The sequence below is a fragment of the Cryptomeria japonica genome, chromosome 4, assembly GCF_030272615.1.
Source record: "Cryptomeria japonica chromosome 4, Sugi_1.0, whole genome shotgun sequence".
NCBI lineage: Eukaryota > Viridiplantae > Streptophyta > Pinopsida > Cupressales > Cupressaceae > Cryptomeria > Cryptomeria japonica.
Genome location: NC_081408.1, coordinates 40903585 through 40923996, shown reverse-complemented (window position 1 = coordinate 40923996; position 20412 = coordinate 40903585).

The following is a 20412-nucleotide window of genomic DNA, read 5'->3' as shown; positions in this document are numbered from 1 at the left end:
TATTTGATAGAGATGTGCTTTGTCTTAGAGTGCATAATAGGGTTTTTTGAAATATTAATGGCACTAGTATTGTCACAGAATATAGTTACTGGCCCGATAACTTTCTCATTTATACCTTCCAACAGTTGTTTGATCCATGCAATGTTGGTACAATTAAGTGCTGTTGCAACATATTTAGCTTCGGCTGTTGACTGAGAAACACATCCTTGTTTCTTGCTAAGTCAACTCACTAGTCTTTCTCCTAAGAAGAAATCTCCTCCACTTGTGCTTTTTTTATCATCAATGTTCCCTACCCAATCAGCATCAGTATAAACTTTTAGATCAAAATCATTTCCTTTCTGATATACTACGCCATAATCTTCAGTGCCTTTCAAGTATCTGAAAATTCTTTTGATTGTTGTCATGTGTATTTCCTTAGGATCTGCAGAGAATCTTGCAACAATACCTACTGCATGTGTTATATCTGGCCTGATGTGAACAACATATTGCAACTTTCCAATCATAGATCGGTAAATTGTTTCATCAACAGATGCAGATTCATCATTCTTTGATAGTTTACAGTTGGTAGTCATAGGAGTACTTACTGGTTTTGAATCCTCCATTCCAAATTTCTTCAAGATTTCCTTTATGTACTTGGATTGAGTAATGAAAATCTCATTTTTCATTTGCAGTATCTGTAAGCCTATAAAATACTTTATCTCACCGATTAATGACATCTCAAATTCTTTGCTCATTTCATTTCCAAAGTTCTTGCATAAAGAGTCATTTCCACAAAATATAATATCATCAACAAATATGGCTGAGATTAGTATTCCATTTTCATCATTTTTCACGTACATGTTGTTGTTCTCACTTGTCCTTATAAAACCAATCTTAATCAAATAAGAGTGCAATATCTCATACCATGCTCTAGGTGCTTGTTTCAGACCATATAAAGTTTTGTTCAATTTACATACCTAATCTTTATTATTGTCTTCAACAAATCCTTCAGGTTGTTCAATGAAAACTTCTTCTTCTAATATTTCATTCAAAAATGCAGATTTGACATCCATTTGATATACCTTAAAGTTTTTGAAATCAGCATATGCCAACAATGTTCTAACTCCTTCAAGTCTAGCAACAGGTGCAAAAGTCTCACCATAATCAATTCCTTCTTCTTGGGCATAACCTTTGCAAACTAATCTTGCTTTGTTCTAAATGACCTCACCTTTTTCATTTATCTTGTTTCTGAAGATCCACTTTGTACTGATTACATTTTTGTCTTTTGGTCTTGGGACTAGTGTCCATGTGTCATTCTTCTTGATTTGACCAATCTCTCTAGTCATATCATTTATCCAATCTTCACTGTTAAATGCCTCTTTCACAATTCTCGGTTCAAATTCAGATATCAAACATGTGTTCTGTCTCAGTTTGTTCCTTGTCATCACTGGATCATCCTTATCTCCTATAATCTGACTTGATGCATGGTGTCTTCTGACATACTTGGCTAATACAGGCTCGATAGGCTCTGTATGATCTTCTTCATCACTCAATAACTAGATATTTTCTTCATTTTCTTCAACAGTTATCTTGGTAGGACTTCTCAGTTGCACATAGACAAATTCATCATAGTCTTCCGGTTCTTTGGAATTCCCTTCATTAGTTCTTTCTGCAAATTCATCAATTTTCACATTTGCACTTTCTACTATTTTGTTAGATGATTTGATCAGACATTTAAATGCTTTGCTTCTAGAAGAATATCCTAGAAATGTTCCTTCTTCACTTTTCTGATCAAACTTGCCATTTCTATCATCTTTATGAACATAGCATTTACTTCCAAAGATCTTAAAATAACTTACATTAGGTTTCTTGCCATACCAAATTTCATAAGGTGTCTTCAAAGTACCTTTCTTCAAGTGAACTCGGTTCAAGGTGTAAATAGCTGTGCTTATTGCTTCTCTCCAAAATGTTTGTGGAACCTTCTTCTCAATCACCAATGTTCTAGCACAATCCACAATAGATATGTTTCTTCTTTCAGTTATTCCATTCTGTTGTGGAGTTCTCGGTGCAGAGACTTGTCTTTTAATACCATGATCATTGCAAAATAGGTTGAACTCATCAGATGTGAACTCTCCTCCTCTATCTAATCTAAGACATTTCAGTTGTCTTCCTGTTTCATTTTCAACTCTAACCTTGTACCACTTAAACATTTGAAAATCTTTTGATTTTTCTTTTAAAAACATTACCGACATCATCATTGAAGAAAGGCTTGTAGACTAGGAAGTACAAAGGAATATTTTTTGGAGAGAAAAAAGGGGTTGGCATAAACTTCTAGGTAGGCGTGCAGATCAGACATAGTGTACTTCATTCTGACACTGTAGTCACCGTATATGGAGGCATACAAATTTGGAAGTAGGAGCCAATGCAATGTAGTGTTGTTTAAAGGGCAGCATAGCCTTGGTGTCGGGGATGATGAGAGGACTTGACATTAAATATCATGTGAAAGATGCCCCTTTCTTCACCTCTTCAGAGCACCATCATGCATGGAGACAGACGCGTTTTGTGTTTATTAGTATCATTTCGTAAAGCATCTTCACTTGTTCAAAAATATGACCACAAAATAAATTGGATTATCTGGCGACTCTGGTGACTTATATTTACAAACAAAGGAATCCCTAGTTTCAAAACTGTTCATGCTATTGACTCTTTTGAAAAATTACAGGTGTTGTTTTTACGATCAATGGTCTGTGATGCACCCGTAATTGTATGTTAGTCGATTTGACACTTGACAATTCTCTTCACATGCATAAGATTTGTAATTTTTGATCATATGTAAATGTATTGCATAATAGACACAATGCAACTCACTTGATATATTAAAGGTTTGTTAACATGAAACATGATCAAATATAACCTACAATTTACCTCACATTTTTTAGAATTGTAAACATGTATCACAATCAAATGTAACCCATAATTGGCACATAACAATTCACTTCACATGCTTAATATTTGTAATTGTGGATTGTAGTAAAATGTAATGCATAATAGACATATTGCAACTCACTTGACATATTTGAGAGTTCTTAATATGGAACATGGTCAAATATAACCCATCATCAATGAATAGAAATTTTGTCACATTCTAAAGTTGTTAAATGTCAAATATGGTTAAATTAGTACCATACACTATGCTCCATTGTCTTGAAATTTATAATATTAGATCATATGATAAAATACACTCCATAATTAATACACTACAACTCATCCTACATTCTTAAGATTTGTAAGTAAAACTTACAATCAAATGTAACCCATAATTGGTATCAAAACTTACCCCAAAATTTCAATCAATAAAAGAGCCTATTAATTCATATTAACTATTACATACATGTTTTTAAATCTATTTTAGCCATAGATTAAAGACATTAAGGAAGACAAGGGAAGAAAGAACAATATGTTCTCTTCTTTCCATAAGAATTGTTTACTTAACTTCATGATGAAGGAGATTTTAATCGGATGGAAAAGACTAACAATTAATGACAACATATGGAAAAAAAATAGATAGAACAAGAGTAAGATTATGTATGAGCAATAATAAATGTAAAATGACAAAGATTAATAAGCTAAACCTAGGTAGAAATACATACCAAATGCAACCAGAATATTATATTAACAAAATCATCCTAAAATGAATCTAAAGCTACATAGAAATTGACACCATTAAAACACAAACTCTCTCTCTCTCTCTCTCTCTCTCTCTCTCTCTCTCTCTCTCCATATAATTCTACAACTTCATCTCTATCTTCCTCTCTATCTCTATCTCGTAGCTCTGTCTCCTTACTCCTCTCTATCTCTATCTCGTAGCTCTGTCTCCTTACTCCTCTCTATCCCTCTCACTTTCCTCCCCTCTATTTATCCCTCTTTATATCCCACTATCTCCCTCTCTCCCTATTTCAAACATAATAGAACCATGTATTAGAAATGAAACCTCCTTTACTACATAAATATATGCAAAAATAAACCAAAATGTTTCCTAATTAATCTTTAACTCATAGGTGCAATTGCTAGTTAGTTAAAATTTGGTAACATTTGTAAGCTATATTTTTATTTTTGTTATATAATTATTTATTTTTAAAATATGTTTATTTCATGATTTAATTGAAATTTTAATTTATTTTTAAAGAGAAGTATTGATTCAAATCTTTAAATGATTTCATATTTTATTGATAGGAGAATTTTATTAAGGTTAATGAATTATCTAATTTTAATCATGACAAATATGTAAATAAGTGTGATCTTTCTTTATTGGATTGGTACTCTTTCAAGAGCTCATCAAGGATACTTCCGGTACATAACTATCTAACTATCTTCATAACTAGTTACTTAGAGCATCATTTGGTATATATATCCTTCATGACATTAATACTGTGATTGTCTGATTTGCTTCTTTATGTTATGAATCTTCCTCCCTATCCACACACTCTCCCTCTTTCACTTTCCCTTCATCCCCTCATTTTAAGGTAGACATCCCTCTTATGTCACTGTAGACACCTAAAATTGTCATGTCCTAATTAAATAAATATTTTATTTATTTAATTTTTTATCCCAAGTCTTCTATTAATTAAATATATTTTTATTTATTTAATTAATTCACATATCCTCTTCTAGCCTTTCCCTATTTAAATAAATATTTATTTATTTATTTAAGATATCCTTTTCCTAAATTAAATAAATATTTTATTTATTTAATTGGTCCGACTTCCTCTATTAACTAAATAGATCTTTATTTATTTAATTAATTCATTGTTTTTTTCCCTCAATGACACTTGTCATTTATCTTACTATCCTCTTCTTATTTTATTATTTTTCTCAGCTACCCTTTAATCTTAGCTACCGTTTATCCTCATAATCTTAACCCTCCATTTTCTTAAGGTGTTCTATATATAAGAGGATACTCTCATCCTTGTCAATCTTAATTTTAATGCATCTAACCACTCAAGTTTCAAGCAATCAAACATCTATAGAACCACTATCCATTCTTTATTGAGGTCTTGTAAACATACAAAATCTGAGAACAGTCATAATAAGCAAGATCAATGGAGATAGGAGACAATGGAGATCAAACCCTACTAAGCATGTGAATGATATAATTATTGCATTTTTGTTGATTTGCATGGTTTAGGTTCTTCATTGGTATATGGTGGATTCTTTATTGTAGAACTAGGGGTTTTATGGGGTTGGATCTTTTATGGTTTTACAATAACTTTTCATTGTTCCCTTTTCACCATATATAGTTAAGTCCACTTCTAATGTGATCCATACTTCTCATGTTTCTATGTCCTCTAGTGTTTTCTCCACCTCTTTCTCTACTAGTGCACCATGTATTTCTCATCCCATTAGTTGCATTTTCTCTTATATGCCCTTATAATATTATACTACTAATTTTGTCCCCTCATCTCATTGTGTTAGCATTAGATATTTTTCCTCAAATTATAGTATTTCTTACCATCCCTCTAATGTTGTATATTGGCCTCTTATTTCTCCACATATTCATAATTCCTACACTATTACCCATGATCTATCAAGTTACTACAACTATCCCCACCACTAGCCTAGGTGCACTAGTGTAGAAGTAAGATAGTGATGAAATACAAGTTGATTATATGCCTAGCATCCAACTCACCATTACTTATGTTTGATCAAGTAACACACCTCTTGCATCTCAATTTGTTACTAATCCATATTCTATTGGTTTGTAGTACCTCACTTTGAGATGTATCAAGGTAAAGATGACAAAAATACTTACATATACACATTTAATATAATATGCCTAGACTATTCATGTGATGTATTTTTTTGTCTAAGTTATTGATGCACTCTTTCCATGTCTATATTATTCAATATTTCTATGCATTATCTTTTATATTTGTTCATTATTCTGATGAGTTATCTAACTCATTCCCCAACCATTTTTACATGAATACAAATTATAGTGTCATAAAATTGCAACCCTAGCAATTTTCGACTGCATTAGGGTCCTCATGCATGCGAACTGAAATCCTTTAGCCTGATCGGAGACCAAGGATTGCTCAGCTTACGGAAATAGCTTCTTTCTTGGTCTCTCCATCACCCCGTCTGCACTCTTCCTTGGAGAAAGGGGTAGGACAGGGGCATGACGCCACTATCCCCCCTTGGACAGCGACGTGGTGCCCTTGTCCTCCCAGGACAGGGGCATGATGCCCCTGTCTCTACCCTATTTTGGGGTAGGACCCTTCCTAGGGTTGCATTGTTAGTTGTGCCTCGGGTAGGAAACTCCCTCGATGTTGCCCTGTGATGAAATTAAAATCTACCAACATGTATTTAAAGGGGAATTCTCTCTCTCATTGGAATGAAGTTCAATAGGTGGAAGTTGGACAAGATTGGAGTATGTACAAGTGATCAAGCATTCAAGACCATTCAAGCATTCTTTTCCAGCATTGAGCATTCTCAAGTCTCCCTTCAAGACTAGGTATTGCATTCAAGTCAAGGATTCATCCATTGAAGAGGAGATTGATTTCAACATTCAATTCCACATAAGTATTTCTATCAACATTGCTACTACAACCTCCCTTGAGGTGATTTACAATTCAGACCTTCATTTACATATACTTGCAAGTACTTTCTTTCATTACTTGGTTAATTCAAAAACTAGGGTTTGACCTAAAGGTAAACCCCCAATCCCAACCCATTTTCCTCTCTTTTATGTGTGTAGGTTGTAGGTGTGCAACTGTACTTTCAGATTCGGGCTTCATTTGTAAAGGCGAAAAAACCCTTTTTGTTTTGTGGATTTTTTGAAGGACCATGTACATTCTCACCATGGTCTGGGTAACTTTTTCTCAAATTCATAGGGTGACTTTGTCTCAACATTTTACTGCCAGATCCAGGTGCACAACTTCATCCCATTTTCTGATCTCAAGTTATAATCAGTTATTTGTCACTTTTGCACTAATAATTCAATCAATTCATATCTATTTCAAACAAGAAAGAGGGGATCAACTTAGCAGTCCCCATTCATTCAAAATTCAATCTACCATCTTTGTGTGGAGAGATTGAATCTAGTGAATTATCCTCTCCTCTTTCTAATGTAATGGTGAAAAGTGCTTGAATGGTAATCGATAGCGAAACTCTCATCTCTCTTTGAGGGAAATGGTAGTTTCCTTCTTGATTATCATTCACCATTTTCCCACCATTACATTTTGGTGAACCCAACATCTTGCATACTTTCCTTTGAACAAATGTGCATATTTTTCATTTACAAGTTTCAAATTTTTGCAAACTTAGTGGTTAATTCATTGGAAACCCTAGTTTTTAAAATTGAAATTGAACTTGTGATCTGTAAAAATTGCTTGTGGTTATCTTATATCTAAAAATTGTTTTGATTGTCAAATTCAATTTCCTCATTGTCTTGTTCAATTTGCAATTAAAATTTACAAAACTAAGAGGTTACTTGTTAAAACCCTAATTTTCAAACATCATCTTTAACATGTGAAAAAATTGGATTTCCATTTAATTTTTAGATTTTTTATTGTTCTTAGATTTGTCTTCAATCCTTCAATTCAAATTTTCAATTTCCCCCCTTTTTCCCAAAATTTAAATTTCAAAATTAAGTGGTTAGGTCATCAAACCCTAATTTTTCAAATTAATTGGATTTTGTGTGAATTTCAAATCAATTTAATTGACATTCAGATTTCTAAACATTTTCCAAGTTGTCCCTATCCATTAGATTTGACTTTTTTCAAAATTCCAATTCAATTCCTCTTTTTCTTCAAAACCCCAATAGGGTCTTATTTTCACATTTGCACCTTTATTTCGAGCATCAAGAGATTGTAAAATTGACCAATTTTTTGGGGTTAGCTTTAAAATCATCGTAATATCCATCCTTGAAAATTTTGAAAAAAGTTGGTCGAACCATGTGCGTTCCTGCCATGGTCCTCGCCTTTTTTCCTGAAATTTCAAGAGACTGTTATGAGTGTATTTAATAGCCTAAATCTAGAAGATTGGCTGATTTTATCAATTTTTTATCCCTCTAGAATCATAAATACCTTCAAAATTCAACATTTCAACTTTCAAGAGAATTTCTAAAATTAAGAGGTTAATTATAGTTTGCCCTGACTTTAAAAATTTTAATTTTAAAATTAAGTGGTATTCCCTTGGCCCTAATTTTAAAATTCCAATTTCCTTTCTTTTTTGTAAATTGTGTCATCCTCCTCCTCCAACAAAGTTCAAATTGTGTAATCATTATTTTCTTGAATTTTGCATTACTCAATTTTGTAAGCTTTGTTCTAAAATTCAAAATTAAAGTTTTCCCCTTAGTGCATGAGTTTTACCACTATTAGTCCTACCTATCCTATCCCCATTAGCTAAAGTATTAGAATTAAGGCATCCCAAGGTTTAATTACCAAGGAGATGGAGCCTGATTTGGGTGACTTATTTAATGAGGATCGTGCTAATTCTTCTCATCCTAATCATGTGCCTATTCACCCCATTGATGGATCCCATGATGGACAAGAAGCTTTAACTAGGGTTTCTTTAGATCAACTTTCCACATTGGACAATCAATTTGATAGCTTTCAACAATGGATGTCCCAAGAATACCCTAATAGTGAAGCTCTTCCATTAATTGAAGGTCTTAAATGCATGCTTCAAAGTGATAATAATGGAATTCATATATTGCATGGAATTGCACATATTGTTGATTCTAATGTCATGCCCATCAAGAGTTGTGCAGAAACCCTAGGTTACTTACAACCTTCAACACAAGTCAGTTCCTCTATTCCTTTGAGTAATCCTATGACAAGTATTCCTACCTTCACCTCCAACATCATGGCCACTTCAACCCAAAATGTCATTCCTACAACCATGGGTGATGGGGGAAATCACTCTTCTTCATTTAATCCTCCATCTTTACCTATGTCTTCCATGAGTGTTCCTACCATTCCTCGCCCAATCAGTGTGACACAAGGGGGTAATTCCTTCAACAACTTTATTCATCCTTTAAGTGTACCTTTTCCTACCCACTCATCACCAATGCCTACTTATCATAATGTCCCACCACCTTATTCTCAGTCCATGCCCTTTTTCAACAACATCACACCACCTTCCCAATCACCTATGTCTAACATCAATTTTTCCACCGAAATGACAGTCAACAATCTTGCTCAAACCATGTCTTCCTTACAACAACAAATTGTTTCCATGAGTCGATCAAAGTTTAGTGTTCCCACCTTTGATGTTGCGAGCCCACTTTCTCTTGATATTGTTAAAGTCGTGCCACCTAAACATGTTGAGATCCCTCAATTGGAACTCAATAATGGAAAAGGTGATCCTCTTATGCATGTCAAAAGATTTCAAACCTTGTGTACTGATTTTGCTTATGATCAACTATGGTTTGCAAAATTATTTACAAGACACTAAGAGATAAGGCTTTACAATGGTATTGCTCTTTGCCTTCTTATTCCATCATTTCTTTTAAACAACTACCAAATGCTTTCACCCAACAATTTCAAAACCACATTGGTCCTAAAATCACTTTGACTGATTTAATGCATTGTAAACAAGGTGTTAAAGAAAAAGTGACTAATTTCACTGGTATGTATAAGAATTTGTGTTCTCAAATTCCTTTTCATATACCTGATAATGATATTCAAAGAATTTTCATTTATAATTTACAAAAAGATATCAGGGAAAAGCTTCTTCTGTCTGAGTTTACTTCCTTTCTATAGTTGTGCATAACACGCCATAATTATCAACTTGTTGTGAGTCAAATGGAGCAAATCCACTCCAATGGCTCTGAGTGATAAGGGGGAGAGTGGTCAACAACCATTTATGAAGTTCAAATCAACAAAAAGCTTCATCAAGTTCAATGATCCCAAAAAAAAAAACCATGTGAATGCTACAATGAGTCTGCCTTCTATTTCTAAATTTTCCCAAAGAGAAAGACAGTTTACTCCTTTGAATGAATCTTTACATAGTATTATGTCTTAGTTGTTGAACAAAAATGTTATCAAACTTCCTCCTATAAAACAAATTGATCCTTCCAAACTTGCATTTCCTTATTTTGATAACAATTCCTTTTGCCAATTTCATCGTCAACCTGGTCATGATACTAAGAAAGTTTTGCATTGAAAAATAAGGTTCAAGACTTGATTGATAATAATATTGTATATGTGGTAGGTGTGAATGATAAAAGGAATAAATTAGTTGCTCCTAAGCAAAATCTTAAGATTTTCATTTGGACTTCTTTTCATTTTTTCTCTATTTTATTTTTATTTTGACTTCTGCGGCTGCAAGATGGAGTCAACTCCCCAAAGTATGTTGTGGAGTCCAAATAAATAGTAAATCATGCTTTGTGATTTCCTTGTGGTATGCCCTCATGAAACTCAATTTTTTTTGGCTATTGCTTCATCATTTTCAAAGCAATCTAGACTTGGTGGCTCTTGTTGGTCACATTGGATAAGATTGAGGTATACAAGAGGCATGCCATAATCAGTATTGGAAAAATATTGGGAAGAAATATAAAAAACATAAATTTTAGCGGTATCACTATCTAAACTATTTGCTTCGGACTTAGTGCTAAGATTCCAAAATATTTTACTTCAAAAACACATCCGATAAATAGGAACTTAGACACATTATCCACAAATAGATATGAACAAGAAATAACACACACATGAAACACCAGATATGATGTGGAAAACCTAAGAAGGGAAAAACCAAAGAGAATGTTAGTTCCCAATATGAAAACACATGTTATGGTGATACTAGTTAACGTGATTTTTACAAAGATGGCTCACTGCCAGAAATTCTCACTATAAGTGGGCTCAATGCTCGGCTAAAACTGCCAGAAAAAGAAGGACTTGCTACTTCGAGGAAGAAAGAAAGAATCCACCACAAAGGCACAAATGCCACATAGCTGAAATGCCAGAAGAAACCATAGGCTCACTACCACCGGTATCAGTAAACATCAGCATGCAACCATACTGATCAACCCCTTTCGCATTAAGATAGATCTTCCTTTTACAATCAAAATCCTTGTATATTTCCTTCTCTCTATATTATTTCATTACAACCAATTTGCATATATATATCGATCTCCAAAATAGAATTTTTTAAGACGGCCAAGGAGATAATAAAAAATAATTCAAAATAGGTCTTCACTAAGCATTCCCGCAATGGAAAGATATCAAAAGTGGACCACACCTGAATGCAACAAAATGATATCCAAACACTGCAATCATTGGACCAAGAGATAGAGCATCTGGGGTCAACCTGACCAGGAAAGAGCATAGCCAAGAACACATTTTTCAGGGAACAACAACACCCGTCGGAACAAAATAACAAAGATACCTATATGAGTAGCATAAATGCAAAAACCAAAAGAAAGAACATAAAATGTGGAGTAATGCAAAACACTGCAAACTTTGTTAGATTATCATCATCATTACTAATACAAAGTACATCTTTTGAACTACTAAAACATGAGAATAGAACCTTAAGGTAATGTCCAACACCATACAAGCACATCATGAACATATCTACAACAAATCTGAAATTATGAGGAAGATGCTAAGTTTAAAAATACACTCCTTGATTAGCTTTCACACAAGCATGCAATCTGTAGATAACGCAACAAAAAATTCAGTTCAGTTGCCTTTACTGTGTTGCATGCCCAACAATTTGCATATAAAATTATAGCATCTTCTCTTCTTTCTAGGTCAGACCTTCAATCTTGGACTAGATTTTATTCACATACGTTGCATCTCAGGGATCACTTTTCATGTAAATTTTACTAGCATCCTTCTTTTGCATTGAATTTCATTTCCAAGTAGCTTTTGCTTCAACGACTGCAACAATCTTCACATTTAGACTACATTGCCTAGCTACTTTACAATCTTGACAAGACGACGATTTTATATTCTCCAGCTACTTTACAATCTTCACAAGAGGGTGGCTTTATATTGTCCAGCTATTTAATAATACATGTATTATTAAATATTAATAAATTGATTTATATAAGTTCCATATTTAAGATAAAGTATTTTTGTTAACACATGTGGGGGAAGGAAAAGTGAGATTAGGTGACTAGGACCTAATCCCACTTTTGCCAACACATTGGGAATACGAAAGAGCATAGGGAGATATCTCACTTTGGCTACTTCTTGCAAAAAAGAGAGAGACAAGGATTACTTCTTAGGGTTTCTATTCCTCTTGTTGCAAATGATAAGAAAAACTAGGGTTTGAATGATCAACTAGAATAGGAGATAAACAATGAAGCATAAATGAACTCGAAATAGCACAAACTTGCAGATCTGAAACTGAGATACTAAAAGCATGAAATGGGGAGGATTCTTGATGTGTACTTGATGCTGAAAATTAAAAAAAATTAATTGGGACTAGGGTGCTATTCCATTGTCCTGTTTCTACAGACAAGAGACTGCAACTGAAAGACTACAAATCTGATGACCTGAAGCTGCAACCTGTCAAATTTCACTGCAAGACAGAGGGACCATGGTGACATGCCACTATCCTCGCTAGGAACAAGGCACCACGCCACTGTCTTGGGTATGACCAGGGTTCCACACCCTTGTGCCAGGCAGATTAGGGCAAATCTGATGATTCGAGGTGATTCCTATGCCTTTTGTTGAGCTAAAAGTGCCTCCAAGTGCCTATTTCTGCACTTGCAACTAAAAAGGGAAGGTTTGGGTGGCTATATGGGGTTTTTCCTTAGTCAAAACCCTATGTTGGTTATTTCCACCTCCACAAATAGCCGATAATGTACTGAAAATGTGTGTGCTAGAACCTTGTGTGTATGCAAGATCCTAAAATGAAAGAAACTAGATTTACCCTACGCATGAGAGTAAACCCTGAATGAGAATGTAAATAAAAATGCTTCAAAAAAAATATGCTAAATGATCTAAATCCTAAATGTAAATGTGCAAATTTATTTAAATAATCTCATACAAAGACATGAAAATAACATGAAATCATACTAATCCCCAAGGCAGAGATATTGCCACAAGATCTCCTATTACTCTTCCATGTCTTCAAGGCTCCTAATTGATGATGAATGCTTGATGAAATGTTGTTGAACATTGTTGAATGTTGTTGAATGTTGTTGAAGACTCCACATAGGCTTCCCTTTCACTACATAGAAGGCTCCTTATGCTTGCTTTGCTGAAAAACTCCTTTAGATTAGATAGATGTTCATTCCCTTCAAATGAAGAAAGAGAGCTCTGATGTATGAAACCCTAGATCTTAATTTTGACTTAATTCCGCTTTTAGGCGGACCTAGGAATTGAATTTACCGCCAATATTTTGGGGTTAAGCATTATAATATCATAGAATTGTGCTCTCAAAATTTTGGGAAAAAAGTTGAGGACCATGTGCACTCCCACCACGGTCCGACTAACTTTTCAACAAATTTCTAGGGCCATTAGATATGATTATATTAGAGCAAATCCCAAAGTTACAACTGATTTTGGGGTGTTTTGATATGTGAAATCGGGCCTTAAAGGTCGAAATAGGACATAATTAGGGTTTATCATTAAATGATTTACTGGAGGAATAAAATAAAAAGGGGCACACTTAGGGTAAAGGGCCCAATTTTGTAATGTGAGGGGTGATGAAATACGACTTTATATTTAATTAAATTAATTAATTAAATGCTGAAAGGGAAATAGTAATGCAAGATGCAGACACACTAAGGTGAGTGCTAACCCAAGTGTGAAATTGTACCACCCTAGGAAGGGTGTACAATTTATGACACTACATTTAGCCCTCACTTTAGCAATCATATGACACTACATGCATATGCAAGCTAAAGTACGAAAAAGTAAACATTCATGAAAAAGGATATATCCATAAGTTGTCCGAAGAAGCCCCTAGGGACATCTGCAATACACAGTTAGGATCCGCACCCTACAAAAACACATGCAATATAAAATCACAAAATCACCTAAATGCTTAATAAGGAAGGCGATAAAAATCTGGGGGTATCTATATGGCCCCCAAGTTTTGGCTTGCTAATTTAGTGAGTTGAAACAGGGTATCATGTTTGCCACAACAAATTGTGAAAGAATATTGATGACAAATTCTCACAAGAAGATTTGATACAAGATCAAAAATTAACGGAGAATCATTTGGTAAGAAAGAGAACTAAGCCTCAATTCCAACACAAAAAAGAGTGTGAGGATTTGAGAGCTCTCTAACACAAGATGAAAGATTTAAATGGAAACAAATGCAAAGAAAAGGAAGAAGAGATAGAAAGCATGAATACACATTTTGGTGATCCATGAGAAGAGAAAATGAACCATGGACATCTCGCCCCTAAAACTAGGTGATCCATGGAGAGAAGGACATGGAAAACTAGCCCCTAGAGTCTATTTGGGTGATCCGTGTAAGGGAGGAGAGTGAGAACACCATCAGGTCCACTAAACCTCATGCATGTGTGTGTAAGTAGAACAAGGATATCTACCTTCGACACCAAGAAGATATCCATTATGCAACAATATCATAAATCCAAGCAATAGAGGGAATACTCTTCAAGAAAGGATAAGATAGTTGAAAAGAGATATCTTGCTATATAAGTGTAAAGGAGATCCTTGGAGGAGATGAGATCTTTGTCCAAAAGACATCTACCTTCAAGAGGATTTATCTTAGACAAATATAACATCTTCTAGAACGAATGAATGCAAGAGATTTGAAAAGAGTAGAGGATTGAGATGACATCAAAGAGATTATTTATAACAACACTCTTCTAAAACAAGGAAAGAGATCCTCATCAGGGATATGCATGTGCACAAAATAGAAGGGTGTACTATAAAAGATACTACTCAATGAAAAAAAATATTCGATGAATGATCAAAGACTTCCAACACCAAGGAGGAGGTCCCAATTATGGATATGTACTTAATATCCCCATTAGGGATGCTTGTTCCAATATGAGAGAAGGAATTCAAGTATGAACTCTACAATCAATAAGAAATCCTTATATAAGACACTACTTCACAAAGGGTAAATTTTAATCTTAATAAGGAGAGATGTTTGAAATTACTCTGGCCCGCTATATATAGGAAGAAGATATGGGATAGAAATAGGCTATTATGTTGCTTTCAAAAGTATGATTGCACGTGAAATTGTACCATCATGAATGACAATGAGCCCCCAGTAAGTGAGCTACCAATGTCACATAATGACGAGCAACATAATAGCCATTAATGTTATTTAAAGACATGATAGATTGAATGAAGTATTTGAATATGACATGTTAAATTATCTACTATAAGTGAGATTAATAACATGTATAAGATGATGAATGTGAAAAAGTCTTTAGAAAGAGAAAATTTTATAGGAGAAGAGTGGGCCACTAAGTCATACTTCTCTTGCACACAAGAAATCTTAGGAGAGGGATAAGTATAATTAAGTAGAGCCTTATTCCTAGAAGAAGGGATTTTAGAATGAGTAGAAGATAAAATCTCATAAGTGAAATTAGAAATCTCTTGAGGAGATTCATAAAGAGATTTGTTCATCACCAAGATTTCCTTATGAGGGGGATGAGTGTTGAAAGAAGTAGAAGATGATTTAATCGAGGTGAGGTCATCATCATTACCAAATATAGAATTTACATTGATATATTGTCTTTAGATGCTTTGGTGGGCTTAGAAGGATTATATCCAAGTCCAAATGAAGTTTCATGTGTATTATGTTCTAAAGGAACTTTAATTCCTTGTTCATTTGCACCACAACCATTGCCATCATAGCCACTCTTAGCTAAAATTTTAAAACTAGGACCATAAAGGGATGCCAAATTAGAAAGAGATGGTGATGTTCCATAGGTCTCAATGCTATATGAATTAGAGGAAGGATTTGAAGAATTATTTGAATTAGAAGCAGCCACAAAGTTGTTACTTAGTTGTGTAGACAAAGTAGGTTGCTCTTTAGGTTCCTCCTTAGATTTCTCCTTCTCATTCTTAGATCCTTTCCAAGATACTCTATACTCTCCTACAAATCTAGGGTTAAATTCTAGAGATCCCCAATCATCATCTGCGAGCACTTCGAGAGAGAAAAGATAGTTTTGGGAGGAGATTCTGATTGAGTAGAAGAATCAGAAGTACTAGAAGGAACAACATCATTGAAGGGAATGGATGTATTTGAAGAAGTAGGGGGATTAGGAGAAGAATGGGAAGTAGTTGAACAAGAATATCTAGATTTTAATTGTTCTTGAAATTTTGTATCAGCTAATAAGGTGTATGTCGTATTGTTATAAATGAATTTGACTCGCTTATGCAAAGTTGAGGGGATAACTTGCATGCTATGAATCCAAGGTCTCCCTAATAGAAGGCTATATGTAAAATTACCAAGCATAACATGGATAGGTGTTGGTAACACAACAGGACCTACCTTAACGGGAAAGGTAATGACACCTAGACATTGTTTAGCCACATTATCAAAACCTCGAATAGTAAGAGAAGAAGGTTCGATGAGAGCATGATCCACTTTAATCTTATCCAATAAGTCCACACAAAAAACATTAATGCTAGACCCATTATCCGCAAGGGTTCATCTTATAGCACTATCATGGATAATAACCATGATCATAAGAGGATCATATTGATTTTGGATTTCAGGAGAAGGTACTCATCTTGTGTGAATACAATTTGAGCTTTGGATTTGTTTCTAGGATCAATAAAAGAGGACATGTTATTAAGTGTCACTGTACGTGGGACATCTAAGTTTTTCAAAGCATCTTGTAACCTCCCATGATATGAAGGTGAAGTTTGAACCAAATCCCCAACAGAAATCTTTGCAGGAGTGGCCTTAAGTTGTTCAATGAGATCATACTCCTTGCTAAGATTTGATATATGAGGTGCCTCTGGAAGGGTAGGTTGAGAAGGAGGAAATAAAGTTGGGATAACTGGAGGAGGACTAGGTTTCCTATTGTTTTTTGTGTTGTAGGTATAAGCAATCGTATGATAACTCTCTCCAATCAGTTTCTTAGCATACTCATAAGGGCTCTTAGTAGGATAACCTCCTTGCACAGTAATAATAGGTTTCTTAGGAATGCAAAAAGAATCATTAGCATAACCACCTTGAACCACTAAGATAGGCTTATGTGGGTAATTTTGGGAAGGACAAGCACCTTGAACTGTGAAGAGGGGTTTATTAGGTGTTTCATTCACATGTATCAAATTCATTGAGGATGGTTTAGGAATATCAAAGGTGTCATTAGAAGAAGAATGAACAAGATTGTTGGAATAATTGTTGATAGTCTCTTCTTGCACTAAAATGTTATCATGGATAAGATCAATTTTAGGAGAGAGACTAGGGATAGGCATTAACGTTTTAGGAAAGGCCATATCATCCTCTATCACCAAAGGATATACATGGGGAATAAACTCTCTAGGAGAAGGATCAAAATTGCTCTTTACAGTCTCACCTTTGAAAGGGAGGTCTTTGAAAGAGATGTCAACAATATTATCTTGAACTAGGGTATCCTTATGAGTAGAACCAAGTTGGGGAGAGGGAGATGCTTTATTTTTAGAGGGAGAATGATTGAGATTCATGGAAGGTGAGATGCTATCAAGGGAGTTATTAATCATGATTTTATATCCCCTTTGGCTAGGGTTCTCTCATGGAGGAGAGAATAATAAACACCTTATTCTATTGGTTCACCCCAAATAGTGAGGTCATTAGAAAAAGTATTAGAAACATCTTGTACAAATATGTCCATATTGCTATTCCCAAATTTGGGAGAAGGGATAACATTGTTCATTAATTCTTCATCCTTAGGAAGGAGAGCATTGATACATGTGTTTACATCATTTTCTTGCCTCAAAATGTGTTCAATGGTATCTTTAGGGGAGAGATCATTAAGGAAATTGGTCATGGTTTCATCTTCTTTCTCTAAGGCATCTTTAGGGGTAAGACAAACTTTAGGAGAAGGGCAAGCATTTCTCATTGATGCATCATCTCTAGTGGGAATTTTGTTGGAATCAATGGGGGAAAAGGCACCACTAGGAAAAATAGGGACAATACCATCTTCTTGCACAAAATGAACCTCATGAGGGAGTATTCTTTAGGAAGGAGATGAACATCTTTCTCCAAATATTCATGCTTAGGAAGGATATCTTTGGAAGAAGTTCTCATAACCTCTTGTTGTACTAACATGCCCCCATTGGTAAGACCAAATTTAGGAGAAGATAAGTCAATATCCATCAATACCTTTTCACTAAGAGAAGCATCATGTAAAGATGGTAAAGTAACATTAAGAAAAGTGTTTATGATATCATCCTCTTCCTCTAAGATAGCTAGATGGGAAGGGCACATTTTAGGAGAATTGTCAAGATCACTCTTCAAATCTTCATCCTTAAAGCATGGGAGAGTTTTGAAGGGGTTGGTAACAACTCTTTTAGGAACTAAAATGTTATCATAGATAGGAGGGGGTTCTCTAATAGATAGAAAATTGAAGCAAGGGAAGCTAACCCATTATCACATCTATGAAATGTTCATGCATCATGACAAAACATTTCCTCTTTCAAATGATAACATATGCAAAATAAAAGGAAATGTTCAATTTTAACCAATGAAAGAACTCTAAATGTTGATTTGGAAAAGGAAATTTATGAGTGAAATGTGTTCCAAAATTAGAAATGAAGTCAATAATTTAAATTAAGCTATCCACAAGTTCAACTTTGAATTGAAAAATTAGGGTTTTAACAAAATTAACCTCTAAATTTTTAAATTTGCAAGGAATTGAAACTTGTAAATGTAAATTTGAATTTGAAATAGCAAAAACACTCAGATATGAGAACATAAATCAGAATTAAAGAAGGTTGGATTCACGTTGGGTTCACCAAAATGTGGGGGTGGGAAAAGCGAGATTAGGTGACTAGGACCTAATCCGACTTTTGCTAACACATTGGGAATATGAAAGAGCCTAGGGAGATAGATCAATTTGACTACTTCTTGTGAGAAAGAGAGAGCCAAGGATTACCTCTTAGGGTTTCTATTCCTCTTGTTGGAAATGATGAGAAGAACTAGGGTTTGAATGATCAACTAGACTAGGAGATAAAAAAATGAAGCATAAATGAACTCGAAATTGCACAAACTTGCAGATCTGGAACTGAGATACTGAAAGCATGAAAGGGGGAGCATTATGGATGTGTACCTGATGCTGAAAATTACACAAAACTAACCTGGACCAGGGTGCCACGCCACTGTCCTATTTTTGTAGACAGGAGGTTGCAACTGAAAGACTGCAAATCTAATGACCTGGAGTTGCAACCTATCAAATTTCACTGCAAGGCAAAGGGACCATGGTGCCACGCCACTGTCCTGGGTAGGACCATGGTGCCACATCATTGTCCTGGGTAGGACTAGTGCTCCATACCCATGTCCCAGTTAGATTAGGGTTGATCTGATGATTCTGGGTGATTCCTATGCCTTTTGTTGAGCTGAAAGTGCCTTCGAGTACCTGTTTCTACACCTGCAACTGAAAAAGGAAGGTTTGGGTGGCTATATGGGGTTTTTGCCTTAGTCAAACCCCTGTGTTGGTGATTTCCACCTCCATAAATAGTTGATAATGTACTGAAAATGTGTGTGCTAGAACTTTGTGTGTATGCAAAATCCTAAAATGAAAGAAACTAGAGATACCCTACGCATGAGAGTAAACCCTGAATGTGAATGTAAATAACAATGCTTCAAACCAAATATGCTAAATGATCTAAAGAATGAATGTAAATATGTAAATTGATGTAAAGAAGCTCATACAAAGACATGAAAATAACATGAAATCATACTAATCCCCAAGGGAGAGATATTGCCACAAGATCTCCTATTACTCTTGAATGTCTTCAAAGCTCCTAATTGATGATGAATACTTGATGGAATGTTGTTGAATGTTGTTAAATATTTCACATAGGCTTCTCTTTCAATACATAGAAGGCTCCTTATGCTTGCTTTGCTGAAAACTCCCTTAGATTAGATAGATCTTCATTCCCTTCTGTTAGAATATTTAATCTTTACTTAGCTTAGGTTTATTTGTATCTAGGATATTCCTTTGGAATTCCTACATGTAATTTGTCCTCTAGTACATGTGTGAGGACAAGTCATTTCTTTTATTTTCTTATATTAAGGAATATTAGATTTCCTCCATAAGAGGATGTGGACACATGGCACACACATTTTATGAATGGTGGCATTCATAGATTTGGGAGTTACTTTGTAACTCCTCTCCTCATCTCTATTTAAGAGATGTCTCCTCTCTCACTTCTTCTTAATGACAATATTGTAAAAGAGCTTCTTGCTCTCTCTCTCTCTCTCTCTCTCTCTCATTTTAGGCATTGCCTCATTCATAATATCACAAGGGGTTTTTCTTTGCTTTTCCCCTTTCAA